This window comes from Hyla sarda, chromosome 1, assembly GCF_029499605.1.
Source record: "Hyla sarda isolate aHylSar1 chromosome 1, aHylSar1.hap1, whole genome shotgun sequence".
Lineage (NCBI taxonomy): Eukaryota > Metazoa > Chordata > Amphibia > Anura > Hylidae > Hyla > Hyla sarda.
This window is the reverse complement of record NC_079189.1, coordinates 262,433,389-262,450,286: the sequence shown is the minus strand read 5'-3', so window position 1 is coordinate 262,450,286 and position 16,898 is coordinate 262,433,389. Positions and strand designations below refer to the sequence as shown.

The 16,898-nt window shown below is 43.4% G+C and overlaps 1 protein-coding gene across 7 annotated transcripts in view; it reads right to left on the bottom strand.

Moving 5' to 3' along the window:
* Positions 1–16,898, bottom strand: part of LOC130305178 (FYN-binding protein 1-like) — a 253,903-nt gene that overhangs the window by 187,228 nt on the left and 49,777 nt on the right. The window contains exon 2 of one of the 7 annotated variants that reach the window (XM_056551985.1): positions 4,448–4,545. The exons of 3 other annotated variants lie outside the window; for them this stretch is intronic. The gene's annotated coding sequence lies outside the window, so the exon portion shown is untranslated. Of the gene's footprint in view, positions 1–4,447; positions 4,701–11,330; positions 11,449–16,898 lie in introns of those variants that run through there. 3 more of the 7 variants (XM_056551986.1, XM_056551984.1, XM_056551987.1) reach the window with 3 other exon arrangements.

The following is a 16,898-nucleotide window of genomic DNA, read 5'->3' as shown; positions in this document are numbered from 1 at the left end:
AAACTAAACTACCCCCGGCTAGCTCAGGGGGCTGTTCGGGACCGCCGCGGTGAAATCGCAGCATCCCGAATAGCTGTAGGACACGAGGAGGGTCCCCTTACCTGCCTCCTGGTGTCCGATCGACGAATGACTGCTCAGTGCCTGAGATCCAGGCATGAGCAGTCAAGCGGCAGAATCATCGATCAATGGTTTACTATGAGAAACCATTGATCAATGTAAAATATCAGTGTGTGCAGTGTTATAGCCCCCTATGGGACCTATAACATTGCAATTAAAAAGTTAATAAAGATCATTTAACTCCTTCCCTAATAAAAGTTTGAATCACGTCCCTTTTCCCATTTTAAAAAAAACTGTGTAAATGAAAATAAAAATAAACATATGTGGTATTGCCACGTGCGGAAATGTCCAAATTATAATAATATATCATTAATGAAACCGCACGGTCAATGGCGTATGCGCAAAAATATTCCAAAGTACAAAGTAGCATATTTTTGGTCCCTTTTAAACCATGAAAAAATTAATAAAAAGCAATCAAAAAATCTGATCAATACAAAAATGGTACCGCTAAAAACTTCAGATCACGGTGCAAAAAATGATGCCTCATACCGCACCGTACATGAAAAATTAAAAAAGTTATATGGGTCAGAAAATGACAATTTAAATTTTTGCATGTAGTTATGATTTTTTCCAGAAGTACGACAAAATCAAACCTATATAAGTAGGGTATCATTTTAATCATATGGACCTACATAATAAAGATAAGGTGTCATTTTTACCGAAAAATGTACTGCGTAGAAACAGAAGCTCCCAAAAGTTACAAAATTGTGTTTTTTCTTCAATTTTGTTGCACAATGATTTTTATTCCGTTTCGTCTTAGATTTTTTGGGTAAAATTACTGACATCATTACAAAGTAGAATTGGTGGCGCAAAAAATAAGCCATCAGATGGATTTTTAGGTGCAATTTACAATTTAAAGAGTTATGATTTTTTAAAGGTAAGGAGGAAAAAATGAAAGTTCAAAAACGGAAAACCCCCTGGTCCTTCAAGGGTTAAGGATTTGTTTTTCCCTTCTAAAAATCATAAGGTGTCATAAAATGACACCTTATCTTTATTCTGTAGGTCCATATGGTTACATGGATACCATAGGTTTTATTTTAATTTACTACCGTATATACTCGAGTATAATCCGAGTTTTTCAGCACGATTTTTCGTGCTGAAAACACCCCCCTTGGCTTATACTCGAGTGAACTCTCCGCCCTCAGTGGTCTTCAACCTGCGGACCTCCAGATGTTTCAAAACTACAGCTCCCAGCAAGCCTGGACAGCCATCGGCAGTCCGGGCATGCTGGGAGCTGTAGTTTTGAAACATCTGTAGGTCCGCAGGTTGAAGACCACTGTGGCCTTCGTCATCATCCAGACCCCCCCCCCCCCCTTTTAGTTTTGTACTCACCTCACCTCCGCTCGGCGGGACGTTAGGGTGAGCCGGTCCAGGCCATCTGTGCTGCAGGGACATTCCGGTGGGGAGGGATAGCCGTTACGGGCTGTCCATATTCACCGGGGGGGGGGCCTCTTCTCCGCGCTTCGGGACAGGCCCCGTTCATGAGCAATGTCCCTGTGCGTCGTCGTCAACGCATCATCTCTATTCCGGGCCTGAAGCGTGGAGAAGAGCCCCCCCCGGTGAAGATGGACAGCCCGGAACGACTATCCCTCCCCACTGGACGGTCCCTGCAGCACAGATGGCCTGGACCATCTCACCCTAACGTCCCGCCAAGCGGAGGTGAGGTGAGTGCAAAACTAAAGGGGGTGGGGGGGGGGCTCTGGATGATGTCGAAGGCCGCAGTGGTCTTCAACCTGCGGACCTCCAGATGTTTCAAAACTACAACTCCCAGAATGCCCGGACAGCCAATGGCTGTCTGGGCATGCTGGAAGTTGTAGTTTTGGAATATCTGGAGGTCCGCAGTTTGAAGACCACTGCAATCAGACATTGATAAGCGGTGATGATGAAGGGGGGGGTGGGCTGATGACAGGTGGTGATGATGACAGGTGGTGATGATGACGGGGGTGGGATGATAAGGGGATGATGACAGGTGGTGATGATGAAGGGGGGGTGTGGGATGATGACAGGGTAATGATGACAGGCGGTGATGATGAAGGGGGGGTGTGGGATGATGACAGGGTAATGATGACAGGCGGTGATGATGAAGGGGGGGTGTGGGATGATGACAGGGTAATGATGACAGGCGGTGATGATGACAGGCGGTGATGATGAAGGGGGGTGTGGGATGATGACAGGGTAATGATGACAGGCGGTGATGATGAAGGGGGGGTGTGGGATGATGACAGGGTAATGATGACAGGCGGTGATGATGAAGGGGGGGTGTGGGATGATGACAGGCGGTGATGATGAAGGGGGGATGATGACAGGCGGTGATGATGAAGGGGGGATGATGACAGGGTGATGATGGTGAGGGTGTTAATGACGGGGGTCTGGATGATGACAGGGGGATGATGTATTTCCCACCCTAGGCTTATAGTCGAGTCAATAACTTTTCCTTGGGTTTCTGGGGTGAAATTAGGGGCCTCAGCCCCTAAAAAAAATTATAATTACATGCACCAAAATTAGTATGTTTAAAATTGTCATCTTCTGACCCCTATAACTTTATTATTTGTTCACATACTGGGCTATATGAGGGCTTATTTTTTGAACCATGATCGGCAATTTTTATCAGTACCATTTTTTGTTTTAATGGGACTTTTTGATGGCTTTTATAAAAAAATGTTTATGGTATATGAAGTGAACAAAAATGCATAATTTTGGACAACCGTGTGGTTTAGCTAACCTTATATTTTAATAGTTTGGACATTTATGCATGCAGTGATTATTTTAATATTTTTATTATATTATTTTATTTTAAAAGAATGGGAAAAGGGGGATTCAATCTTTTATTTTGAAGTTGACTTTTAATAACTTTTTTTTAACACTTTATTTTAAAAAAAATTGTACCGATAGGGGCTATAACATGAAATCTTTTGATTGCATACACTGTTCAATGCTATGCCATAGCATAGCATTGATCAGTGTTATCGGCGCTCTGCTGCTCCAGCCTGCTATGGCTGTCTGGAAGCATCAGACCACCGATCGAACTATGGTCTCGGTAAGCTCCACTGAGCTCCACTGAGCTGCTGGGATCATCATACTTTAGTTTTTGACGCCGCAATCAACTTTGATCAAGGTGTCTAAGGGGTTCATGCAGGGCATCGGCCTGATTGGCGGTTTCCGGCATTAACCCTGGGTCATGGCTGCTGATAGCAGTCGGGACCCCCTGGGTTTGAAGCGTGCTAAACGCGTGAGCATGCTTTAAACCCCGGTAATGGGACCAGGGCGTACAGGTATGCCCTGCTACATTAAGTACCCATAAGGTACCCATATGCCCTGTGTCCTTAACAGGTTAAAAGCCCGTGGGACAATTTCTGTAAGCTACCAATGGTGGTTTCAAAACCACCATTTTATGGACATCTGATTGGTTGCTATGGGCAACTTGTCAACTTTGCACAGGTTTTGATAAATCTCCCCCATAGCTTTATGCTCTATAATTGAACTTCTTGCGCATTTACACTAGGCAATTATCTCTAAAATCCTTTGGAGACTAGCAAATTGCAATAACTGCCTCGTGTCAAGAAGCCATAGGATGTGTGCACTAAGGCTTTTTGTTGCAAGATTTTAAATGTAAAAAAGAAAGCATCCAAAACCTGCATTGAAACATTACACCAAATCATGATAACACCTTCACCAGATGTACAGGCACCAATGGAGATGGAAGGACAGGTATTGACTTCCCATAACTATGCCAAGATGTTATATAAATAAAAGGAAGTATAATAAAGAAACAACAATACATGTGAAATATGTTTGTCAAATAAATAAATAAATTGATAAAGGCTAACTGATGAAAAAAACATGACATGATGTTTGCAAGAACTTGCATTGACCTATTTTAGTAACATTCATGAGACACAAATTAGCAGTAGTGGTTTGGAAACACGTTTCTCAGATGTCCTACTTAATAACAAGAAAGATACCGAGCCAACTGGTGATTTAGTTCAGTTCCTGATTTAGAGCTCAACAAAGAAAGCTCAGGCTTACAAATGGGTTAGTGCCCAAACATGAATAACAGTACCTACATTTTTGTGCCCCTAATGGTGTCCAATTAATAATTGAAGAACAATAAATTAATTGTCAAATCGCCAGTCATTATATAAAACTTTTGACATGTCACTGGGACTCCAAGAAGTGTTGCTGGAGATTACAGTACTAGACAGCAAGAAGGTGACAGGCCAGACATTCCAGCACAAGTGTATAAATATTACTCTGATCAAATATATAGATAGATTGAAATGTTTTATCTCAATCCCCCAGCGATTGTTCAGTCAGTTATATCAAACTTCACCTTTGTCAATTTGGGAAGGGAAATTCCTCAAAGTTGTCCTTTATCCTCATAGTATTTGCTCTCACTATATGCATAGGGCATGACGCCAGAAACGCTACCTTAGAAACGAGACAGAATCAATAAGATTGGTTTGTAGGGAGATGACCTTGATCTGTTTTTATCTAAAATTATGCTTTTCTGACCAGAAAACTAAAAAATCAACTTTGGCAGTTATTCTGAGTTACAGAGAACCTGTCTCTTGTCAGATTGCTATTTTCATTTTTCACAGGCCTCTTTAAAAATGAAAGTAGCGAGCTGATTGGTTGCTATGGGCAACTGCACCACTCTTCGACTGCACAGGTTTAAAAAAATCTCCTCCATGGAGTCCACTAGATGATGCTTAGCTATATCTCATTCTCTACATTTCAGGGTTGGGACTAGAAATGAGCTGGTTGAACCCTGCGAACCCTTTGGGGTAAAAGTGTCTCACAAAGCATTTGTACCTCACGGGAGCCTGGCAATAACACTATTATTAGCAGAAGGTTTGAGGAATACATGTCGTTTGGGCATCTGAATGAACAGAGGAAGTACTAGAAAAACTGAGATGACATCAGGGTTGCTCAGCATACCTTGTAGCTAGCAGTTAGATCACACAACCATAAGTTAGCCAATTATTGCTTGCATTATGTGACATACAGCTTCCAGGCCATTCTGGAGAAAGCATAGGGGTAGGTTTCAGAGGCTGTAGGTTTCAGAAGGGTAACGCTGGCTTCAATATATCTGCCGAATATTAACCCCTTAAGGACTGAACCCTTTTTCACCTTAAGGACTGAGCCCTTTTTCGCAATTCTGACCACTGTCACTTTAAGCGTTAATAACTCTAAAACGCTTTTACCGAATATTCTGATTCTGAGTTTGCTTTTTCGTGACATATTCTACTTTATTTTGGTGGTAAATTTTCGGCGTTACTTGCATCCTTTCTTGGTGAAAAATCCCAAAATTTCATGAAAATTTTGCATTTTTCGAACTTTGAAGCTCTCTGCTTGTAAGGAAAATGGATATTCCAAATAAATTTAATTTTTATTCACATATACAATATGTCCACTTTATGTTGGCATCATAGTAGAGCAGCAATTTTCAAAAATGTCATGAAAATTGCTAAATCTGAAGGGACAGATGTTACAGAACTACAACTCCCAGCATGCCTGAGCGGGCTAGGCATGCTGAGAGTTGTAGTTTGGCAACATCTGGAGGGCTAACGTTTGGGCACCACTGTAACAGTGGTCACCAAACTGTGACCCTCCAGATGTTGCAAAACTACTACTCCCAGCATGCCCAGACAGCCTTTGGCTGTCTGGGCATGCTGGGTGTTGCAGTCCGGCCTTCCTAGTGGTCGCCACAGTAAAGATCACTTTACTTTCACTTTCATTTCTCCCCCCCCCCCCCCCCCACTGTCGATTCCCTACCTGATCCGTGATCTCTGCTGGATGTCTGCGATGAACTCAGTTCTGACTAATGGCAGGGGATAGAAGGAGATCGCAGCACTGCGACCTCACTCCTATCCCTTAGGATGATCAGGGCTGTCACTGACAACTCCGATCATCCCTATTTTCCTGGTGATCGGGTCACAAGAGACCCGATCAGCCCGGAATTGGAGAAAATCGCATGTCTGAATTGACATGCGGTTTTCTCCGATCGCCGACATGGGGGGGACCCCCCTCGGCGATGTGCCGGGATGCCTGCTGAATGATTTCAGCAGGCATCCCGATCCAGTCCCCAACCGGCTAGCGGCGGGGACCGGAATTCCCACAGGCGTATCCATACGCCTCAGTCCTTAAGGACTTTAAAACGGGGGCGTATTGACACGCCCGCCGTCCTTAACAGGTTAAACAGGGGATAGTACTGTGTGGAATACTGGATAAAGTTCGCTGAAGGGATTTTAATCCTGGGAGGGGACTTTAATTTTGTACCCGAACCACAAGTGGATACCTCACGGGGGATGTCATATATGAGTACAGCGGCAATTCGGAGATGTAAAAAGATGATACATGACTGTCAACTGGTGGATGCCTGGCGCATTCTACATCCAAAAGGAATTACTCTTGCTATTCATCAGTGCATGACTCATTTTCTAGAATTGATTTTTTTCCTAATAAAACAGAGAGGGGTGGAGCTGCTACAGGCGGCATCAGTTGACAGCCTATTTTTTTCAGATCACGCAATAATAAAAATAGTAATGACGATGCCTGAAACTTCTATAAGACAGTGGAACTGGAGATTAAACCCTCTATTATTGCAGGACGAAATAACATTAGCAGAGTTGAAAGCGCAAGTTAAAGAGTATTTTGATAATAATGATATAGCAGAGGTAACTCCAAGAGTAATGTGGAAAGCACACAAATGTGTAGCAAGAGGGATATTAGTTAAACATGGGTCCCAATTAAAAAAAGAAAAAACTCAAAAATGTTATAGGTTATTGCAAGAATTAAGAGTACTAGAGACAGAGCATAAAGGAAGATTAGATGAGTTACTGAAAATTAAAGTAGAGAAAAAAAGAGAAGAAATTAAACATTTACTCTTAGATGAAGCAAAAAAGAACCCAACAAATTGTAAGAGTCAAATGTATGAGCACAGTAACAAAATGGGCAGGGCATTGGCAGTAGCGGCAAAGGCGCAAAAATCAAGAGCGTTTATTGAAAAAATACAAACTAAAATGCATACTATAACATATCGGTCAACAGAGATAGCAGAGACGCTTAAAAGTTATTATGAGGAGTTGTATAATATAGATGCATATAATTCCATGACTGGAGGGGCGGATTTTCGGGCAAAAGTGAGGTCATACAAAGCAAGTTCAGGCTTACCAAAGTTGGAGAAATAGAGGAATTAGAGAAGCCCATTATAGCAGAAGAACTAAATGAGGCATTAAGTTTAATGCAGGAAGGGAAATCTACAGGACCCGATGGGCTATCTTTAAGCTATTATAAATGCTTGAAAGATATATTGAATTCCTTTTTTCTTAAAACATTTAATTCTGTGGCTTTGGGTAAGGCATTACCAAAGGATATGACTAGAGCCCAAATACTGAACTTGGTCCAGTTTGCCTGGTCAAAGAAGATCTCATTAATGTTGCTGGCGACTGATGCCGAAAAGGCATTCGACCGGGTAAACTGGACGTATATGGAGGAGACATTAAGATATGTGGAGCTAGAAAATAACTTTTTGACTTGGCTACTTGGACTATATCAGATGCCACTAGCGAAGGTTAGAGTGAATGGAATACTCTCTGGGATCTAGTGATCCGAAATGGCACTAGACAGGAGTGCACTGTGTAAATAAAAATAAACATATGTGGTATCGCCGCGTGCAAAAATGTCCGAACTATAAAAATATATCATTAATTGAACTGCACGGTCAATGGCGTACGCGCCAAGAAATTCCAAACTCCAACTTAGCGTATTTTTGGTCACTTTTTATATCATGAAAAAATTTATGAAAAGCGATAAAAAAAGGTCTGATCAATACAAACATGGTACGGATAAAAACTTCAGAACATGGAGCAAAAAATGAGCCCTCATACCAGCCCGTATGCGGAAACATAAAAAAGTTATAGGGGTTAGAAGATGAGAATTTTAAACGTATACATTTTCCTGCATGTAGTTATGGTTTTTTCCAGAAGTGCGACAAAATCAAACCTATATAAGAATGGTATCATTTTAATCGTATGGACCTACAGAAAACAGATAAGGTGTCAATGTTACCAAAAAATGCACTGCGTAGAAACGGAAGCCCCCAAAAGTTAATTTTTTTTCCGTTTCGCCGTGGATTTTTTTGTAAAATGACTAATGTCACTGCAAAGTAGAATTGGTGGCACAAAAAATAAGTCATCATATCGAATTTTATGTGCAAAATTGAAAGCGTTATGATTTTTAGAATGTGATGAGGAAAAAATGAAAATGCAAAAATGGAAAAACCCTGCGTCCTTAAGGGGTTAAGTAAAATGCCGAGACCCGATTCTTATCGGAAGAAAGCCATGGACTTTGAGGAATTATGCTCCGAGGGCGAAACACCACAACATGTCCTATCCAAGATCTACAAACTTTAGCTTTCAGGCTGGGGGGAACAATGACCATCATTTGCAGTTAAAGGGGTATTCCAGGCAAAACCTTTTTTTATATATATATCAACTGGCTCCGGAAAGTTAAACAGATTTGTAAATTACTTCTATTAAAAAATCTTAATCCTTCCAATAGTTATTAGCTTCTGAAGTTTTCTGTCTAACTGCTCAATGATGATGTCACATCCCGGGAGCTGTGCATGATGGGAGAATATCCCCATAGGAGCTGGACAGCTCCCGGGACGTGAGTCATCAGAAAGCAGTTAGACAGAAAACAACAACTCAACTTCAGAAGCTAATAACTATTGCAAGGATTAAGATTTTTTAATCAAAGTAATTTACAAATCTGTTTAACTTTCCAGAGCCAGTTGATATATAAAAAAAAGTTTTGGCCTGGAATACCCCTTTAAGTGGGAAAGGGACTTGGGAATCCAGCTAGGAGAGGAGCAGTGGGGTAAGATTTGGACATTGGTACACACTGCAACTGTAAGTGTGCGTTTGCAACAGTCCAATTATAAGATTGTGACTAGATGGTACAGGGTCCCAGGTATAATAAGAGGTAGGGGACATAGCGATAGTGAAGAGAAATGTTGGAGGTGTGGGGAAAGTAAGGGAGATCTCCTCCACATCTTCTGGTCATGCCCAAAGTTAAGAAGCTTCTGGGGAAAAGTGAAAGAGGGAATTAGGATAATAATAGGGGAAGAAGTACCGTTTACACTTGCATTCTTTCTGCTGCAACATAATGATAGACCTTTAAAGCAATATATAATTTATCTGTTGGGATTTTTAGTGATATCCGCAAGGAACTGCATTCCGTCATTATGGAAACAAGAGAAGGCACCTATAGTGGCATTGTGGTTTTCCAAAGTCAACGAGATATTTTTAATGGATAATTTAAGGTCAGGGAGACAAAATTCTAACAGAGAAATCTTCTGCACCTGCAGAGATTGGGTGCAATTTCAAGAAGGGGGAGATTATGCGTCTTTCATGAGTACCCCGGTTTAAGGGAAGTGGGAGGAGGAGAAGGGAGAGACACACAGAGGAGGGGGGGATGGGGTAAAGGGGAGAGAGGGAGTTAGGAAAGGGCTGCCCTCTCGAGGGAGTGTGTAGGAACGCCAGAGGGGACAGTTTGAGTATAATGGGGGTTCCATTAGTTTTGTTTTGGAGAGGGCAGCACCAGTATCAGTATCAGAGCAGTTAACATGTGTGAAGTTTGTAGGTTAAGAATATGTTTGTTGTATTTATGTTTTTGTTGTATTTGTGCTGGAAATGGAAAGGATGGGGTGTTAGAAGTAGTTAGGGAATATAATCTGAGTTTAGAAAATATAGTTTGATAACAGGTACTCTTTAAAAGCATTGAGAGTAAATGTGGAATGCACATTTTAGGCCAAATTGCCTGTATTTTCTGGGTTAAATCAGGCATATAGCATTTATAGCTGAGTTTAACATAAATATGCATAAAAATTGTTGAGTGAAAGTTGACTGGCTGACTACTTGTTGAGTGCCAAATCACCCCAAAAATATAACAATAACCTCCAAATATTTTTGAAGGACAATACATTCATTGTGGACCAGTTGGCTAGTTCTTGGTTATCTCAGGGGGAGGAAAAGTCTGACGATATGATGTTGAGCCAGGCGTCAGTGGATTCCTCATCATTTACAGTTACATGACGGGGTGGAAATGGCCTTCCTAGACAGTCTATTCTATCATCTCTCTTCCACGTCTCTCCCAACTCACCCACGTCGGCCGCACGCTGGAGACGGGAACATCGGACAGCCGCCAGCCTATCACCGGCCAGAGCGATGTCCCGCCCCTGCCAGTGATAGGCTGAGCCCACTGTCATGTAAGAAGCTTGCTTCATACATCCAGTGGGCTCAGCCTATCACTGGCCAGGGCGGGGCATCGCTCTGGCCGGTGATAGGCTGACGGCTGTCCGGCGTTCCCGTCCCCACCGTGCGGCCGACGTGGGTGAGTTAAGTTTATTTTCTGTATCTTTTGCAGCCCGGGCATAGGTATACAGCGTACAGCAGTGGTCTCCAACCTGCGGACCTCCAGCTGTTGCAAAACTACAACTCCCAGCATGCCCGGGCAGCCGTTGGCTGTCCGGGCATGCTGGGAGTTGTAGTTTTGCAACAACTGGAGGTCCGCAGGTTGGAGACCACTGGCGTACAGAGAGTTTCATCGCCGGCTGTCCGGCCATGCTGGGAGTTGTAGGTTGGAGACCACTGGTGTACAGTATAGAGTTTCAGCGCCCGGCGGCCCCCAACAAAGAGGAGGAGGGCAGTGCTTGACATATGTGAGTAGTACCCAGCTGGGCTGATCATTATTTGGGGGGAGCAGAACAGTGCTGGCGGGTAACATAGGATTAGTTCACCGATGTGGGGACAGCGCTGTGCTAGGCTGATAATACATTCCCGAGGGGGAGGGGCCCAACCGGTATTGCAGTATGGAGGAAAATTCATATTGTGCAGCCCAAAAAATTTGGTATTCGGTATGAACCGGTATATCGCCCAGCCCTAGATATACCTATGGGAAAGAGGGGGGGTGTAGCTCTGCATATACCTATGGGAAAGAGGGGGGGGTGTAGCTCTGCATATACCTATGGGGAAGAGGGGGGTGGGGGTTTAGCTCTGCATATACCTATGGGAAAGAGGGGGGGTGTAGCGTAGCTCTGCATATAGCTATGGGAAAGAGAGGGGGGTGTAACTCTGCATATACCTATGGGAAAGGGGGGGGTGTAACTCTGCATATACCTATGAGAAAGAGGGGGTTACCTGGCTACCTACCTACCTGCCCTTTTACTGTGCAGAAAATATGCAGAGTCTGACATGTTTTTCCTGCAGATGTTAAGAGATTCACATGGCGGTCTTATCCGGACGGAGAAGAAAAGGAAAGAGGACGCTGCTGATCAGAAAAGACGTAATTGTGAGTCCCAAAATGTAACTGTAATCATTTATATGGTATACACATCAAGTGTGCAGCTGATATCTACCGCCATATGGACCTGTATATAATCGCTTATATTGTATACAGATTCTTTATAGTATACTGGTCTGTATATAGTGGTTTTATTCAGTACAGTATGGCGGTATTATCCTGTTATTGTGTGGTGGTATATATTTACTCCTTGTATACCAGTATTATTGGTCAAAGAAATTTACCTACGTTAAAGTGTTTCTTACATATACAAATTTTAGTTTATTGTGTGTGGGATTTGGGTGGGATAGGAGTGTGGCAGAAGATTGACCTTTTTTTTGTCCGGGGGCCCCGAGTGTTGTCAGTCTGCTCCTGGGGGGAGGGGAGGGAGGGGGTGTAATTAAGGGGGGGGGTGTATGTGTGTGGGGGGGGGGGTGCCAAACAAAGGGTCCGCCCCGGGTGCCAAATGCTCTAGGTACGCCCCTGAGGAGGAGTTTGATAGTTTGACATGGGAACCAGGTAAGGAGTTGTGTTCAGAGCAGGAGGGTAGTGGTACTGTCAGCGAAGAAGAGCATAGATGAAGAAGGGCTAGGACACCTGTCAGACGTACTACACATAGCTCTCGCTGATCTGACAGGCTCAGGAGCAGGTGACAGCAGTGCTGCTGCATCTGTAGGCTCTAGAGAAAAAGAGGAAGGGAACAGTCAGGTGCCCATATGGAAATTATTTTCTACCTTACCAGATACAGAAAATGTGGCAAAGTGCCTTCTCTGCAAACATAAAGCTGTAGCCAGGTATAGTATGTATAGTAACTTCCTCTTTATGTAGGCAAATAGAGCAACCAAGATAAGCAGGTGATAGAGCTATCTATTGTGACAGTGTGGCAAGGAAAGGGTGCATTTCCCACACTGATCCTGCAGAAATCTCCACCTGTGGACTAATCAATGAGACAGCAGAAAGGGGAAGGGTCCTTAAAAGCAAGAGAAACAGAATAATCTTGGCTCTCCCCTAGACACAAGTGGCTGTTAGAGGGGGGAGACACAGTGTCCAGTGCCAGGCGGGCACAGCAAGGGCTGCTGAGGACACAAGCGTGGACTCCCGGAGTGAGAGACGCGGCTCCTGTAACATATAGCAGGTGGCTGTACGAATGGGACTTTATGTTCAAATGTGAACTGTGTCTTATAAGGCTGCAGGACTTATTGTGTTTAAACTGACAGGGAAAAGCCCATCAGTTATTAGTCAGGGCATGCTACATGTGTAGTGAGTGGCTAGACGGCCTAGGAGTTATTTTTATGTTTTGTTTATTTTATTTATCCTGCACCCCGTTTAATAAACCTGGTGAGGAGCCAGAATTGCAGAAAGGACTTGCTGTTTGCCGGTTTATTGTGGAAAAACGTGGCCTTTGGCTACGGCAAAGGACGATCCCAGAGAGAAACCCTTTACACTATAAAAATCACTACACTACTCTATTGTAAATAATGATAAAAAATCCCTCTTACACCACCACCTGTCAATGCCAGCCAACGGGAAGCTACCAATCCAACCTGGATATACTGCAATTTCCAAATATAATCTACAATCGCAAGTAGTTCATCAACACAGGAAAAAAATCACCCAAATATTTTACAATTTTTATTTTGAGCTGATCATACCAGCAGGCCTGTATCTGGTACATTTGACAGATGTTCTGACAAACATGTAAGTAATATTAGAACTATATCCCAGCCCTCTTGAAGAATAATGTATGAATTGTTTTACCAGACTAAGGCGGGACTTAATAAATTAATGATTTATTATGAAACAAAAATATTCTCAGTACATATAAAATGGATATTAAGAAGACAAAGTTTTCACCACACAGTTTGTGGCACATTAGTATATGTGAGGGGGGAAACTTTTCAAGATTGGTGGTGACCATGGCGGCCATTTTGAAGTCAGCCATTTTGAATCCAAGTTTTGTTTTTTCAATAGGAAGAGGGTCATGTGACACATCAAACTTATTGGTGTTACGCCGAGCGCTCCGGGTCCCCGCTCCTCCCCGGAGCGCTCGCTACACTCCCCTCACTGCAGCGCTCCGGTCAGATCCACTGACCCGGGGCGCTGCGATACCGCCTCCAGCCGGGATGCGATTCGCGATTCGGGTGGCGCCCGCTCGCGATGCGCACCCCGGCTCCCGTACCTGACTCGCTCTCCGTCGGTCCTGTCCCGGCGCGCGCGGCCCCGCTCCCTAGGGCGCGCGCGCCGGGTCTTTGCGATTTAAAGGGCCACTGCGCCGCTGATTGGCGCAGTGGTTCCAATTAGTGTGTTCACCTGTGCACTCCTTATTTATACCTCACTCCCCCTGCACTCCCTCGCCGGATCTTGTTGCCATTGTGCCAGTGAAAGCGTTTCCTTGTGTGTTCCTAGCCTGTGTTCCAGACCTCCTGCCGTTGCCCCTGACTACGATCCTTGCTGCCTGCCCCGACCTTCTGCTACGTCCGACCTTGCTTCTGTCTACTCCCTTGTACCGCGCCTATCTTCAGCAGTCAGAGAGGTTGAGCCGTTGCTAGTGGATACGACCTGGTCACTACCGCCGCAGCAAGACCATCCCGCTTTGCGGCGGGCTCTGGTGAAAACCAGTAGTGACTTAGAACCGATCCACTAGCACGGTCCACGCCAATCCCTCTCTGGCACAGAGGATTCACTACCTGCCAGCCGGCATCGTGACAATTGGGAATTTCACAAGAAAAACAATGATGTGTTTGATTTTAACGTAGCTTTATTCTTTCATGAGTTATTTACAAGTTTCAATGTGCTGCCCATTGTGTTGGATTGTCAATGCAATGTCAGATCGGGAGATCTTGGGGGCCATTCAACTGGCTCACGACGACCAATCCACTTACCTGGAAACTGTTCATCTAGGAATGCTCGGACCTGGAATGTTCCCTGAGTTTTTCTCGCAAGATGGTGCATTATGGGTGTCAGGTCCGAGCATTCCTAGATGAACAGTTTCCTGGAAAGTGGATTGGTCGTCGTGGGCCAGTTGAATGGCCCCCAAGGTCTCCCGATCTGACCCCCTTAGACTTACATCTTTGGAGTCATCTGAAGGCAATTGTCTATGCTGTGAAGATACGAGATGTGCAGCACCTGAAACTACGGATACAGGAAGCCTGTGCTAGCATTTCTCCTGCGGTGTTGCTATCAGTGTGTGAAGAGTGGGAGAAGAGGGTTGCATTGACAATCCAACACAATGGGCAGCACACTGAACACATTTTAGAAGTGGTCAGAAACTTGTAAATAACTCATGAAAGAATAAAGTTACGTTAAAACCAAGCACATCATTGTTTTCTTGTGAAATTCCCAATAAGTTTGATGTGTCACATGACCCTCTTCCTATTAAAAAACAAAAGTTGGGTTCAAAATGTCCGACTTCAAAATGGCCACCATGGTCACCACCCATCTTGAAAAGTTTCCCCCCTCACATATTCTAATGTGCCACAAACAGGAAGTTAATATCACCAACCATTCCCATTTTATTAAGGTGTATCCATATAAATGGCCCACCCTGTATACACAATAATGGTTTCATTAGATATATTAAAAAGATGTGAATTTATTCAAAAATGAGTATGCAGCAAAAGATATTTGGAGTTAAATTATAATATATGTGGGATTTTTTTTTAGAGAATTATTATAGAAATATATTTATATATACTCCTAAACGACTGGCCAGTATATACGATAACCAGGACTCTTCATGTTGGAGAAATTGTGGTATGCCAGGCTCGATCTCCCATGTTTTCTGGAAATGCCCCAAATTAACCAAATCTAAACATGACTTATTACTCCTTATACAATCTCTCATGGCTTCAACTAGAGACATACCAATTGAATTAGCTCCTTTAATGATAGGCATTGAAGATTTTCCTGTAGAAGTTCGCATTCCTATTTGTTATATCCTCCATAACTATAGATTACTAATTGCTAGAAAATGGAAATCCCATAATGCCCCTACCACGTCCGAAATTATTTTTATGGTTAATTACAACCTTGTTTTCGAAGAAGTTATTGCTAAACAAGAGAACAGATATGATACCTTTCTCAGGGCATGGGAAAGATGGAACCATCTTTACAACTCCACATGATTTCTCCGACTACTCCACTAGTCTGATAATCATACATATTGACCACTATATAGCAATGAGGAGTTTTGGGCGGGGTCTGGAGATTCCACTACATTAGAATAAGGTGCGTACTGGTTATATAACCTTGTAGGTACGCTCCTACCTAGACCTTCAATGCATGACACGGTCTAGCAACCAAAATGACAATGTTTACTCAGGTTAACTTTAGTTACGTTTTATTTTTATATATCCAAATAGCTCAGCTGAGATATCTCTTGTCAAACTTTACATGCTCCAGTATTGGAGATGGGCCAATACTACTTATAGTCCAGTCTTTACTCTAAGTTTTTAATCAACGTAAATAGTTTGTCTTATCTCCATTTTCTCACAGATAGTATCGTCGAGTCTCTCAATAATACTTATACTACTATGTTCTTTCTTGCTCCTTTTCTATGGTCAAAATGTTATCTACAATGTTTACTGACATTTTTTTTACTTTCAGTAACATTTCTGATCATTCGTTCAGGCCGTCAGGATATAGTGTGCATGACTTATACACTGCTCAAAAAAATAAAGGGAACACTAAGATAACACATCCTAGATCTGAATGAATGAATGAATCATATGTAATAGTTTCATATTTACATAGATGAATGTGCTGACAACAAAATCACACAAAAATTATCAGTGGAAATCAAATTTATCAACCCATAGATGTCTGGATATGGAGTCATACTCAAAATCTTAATGGAAAACCACACTACAGGCTGATCCAACTTTGATATAATGTCCTTAAAACAAGTCAAAATGAGGCTCAGTAGTGTGTGTGGCCTCCACTTGCCCTTATGACCTCCCTACAAAACCTGGGCATGCTCCCGATGAGGTGATAGATGGTCTCCTGAGGGATGTCCTCCCAGACCTGGACTAAAGCATCTTCCAACTGCTGGACAGTCTGTGGTGCAATGTGGCGTTGGTGGATAGACCGAGACATGATGTCCCAGATGTGCTCATTCAGATTCAGGTCCGGGGAACGGGCGGGCCAGTCCATAGCATCAATACCTTCCTCTTGCAGGAACTGCTGACACACTCCAGCCACATGAGGTCTAGCATTGTCTTGCATTAGGAGGAACACAGGGCCAACCGCACCAGCATATGGTCTCACAAGGGGTCTCTGAGGATCTCCTCTCGGTACCTAATGGCAGTCAGGATACCTCGGACAAGCACATGGAGGGCTGTGCGGCCCCCAAGAAATGGCCACCCCACACCATTACTGACCCACCGCTAAAATTGGTCATGCTGGAGAATGTTGCAGGCAGCAGAAGGTTCTCCACGGCG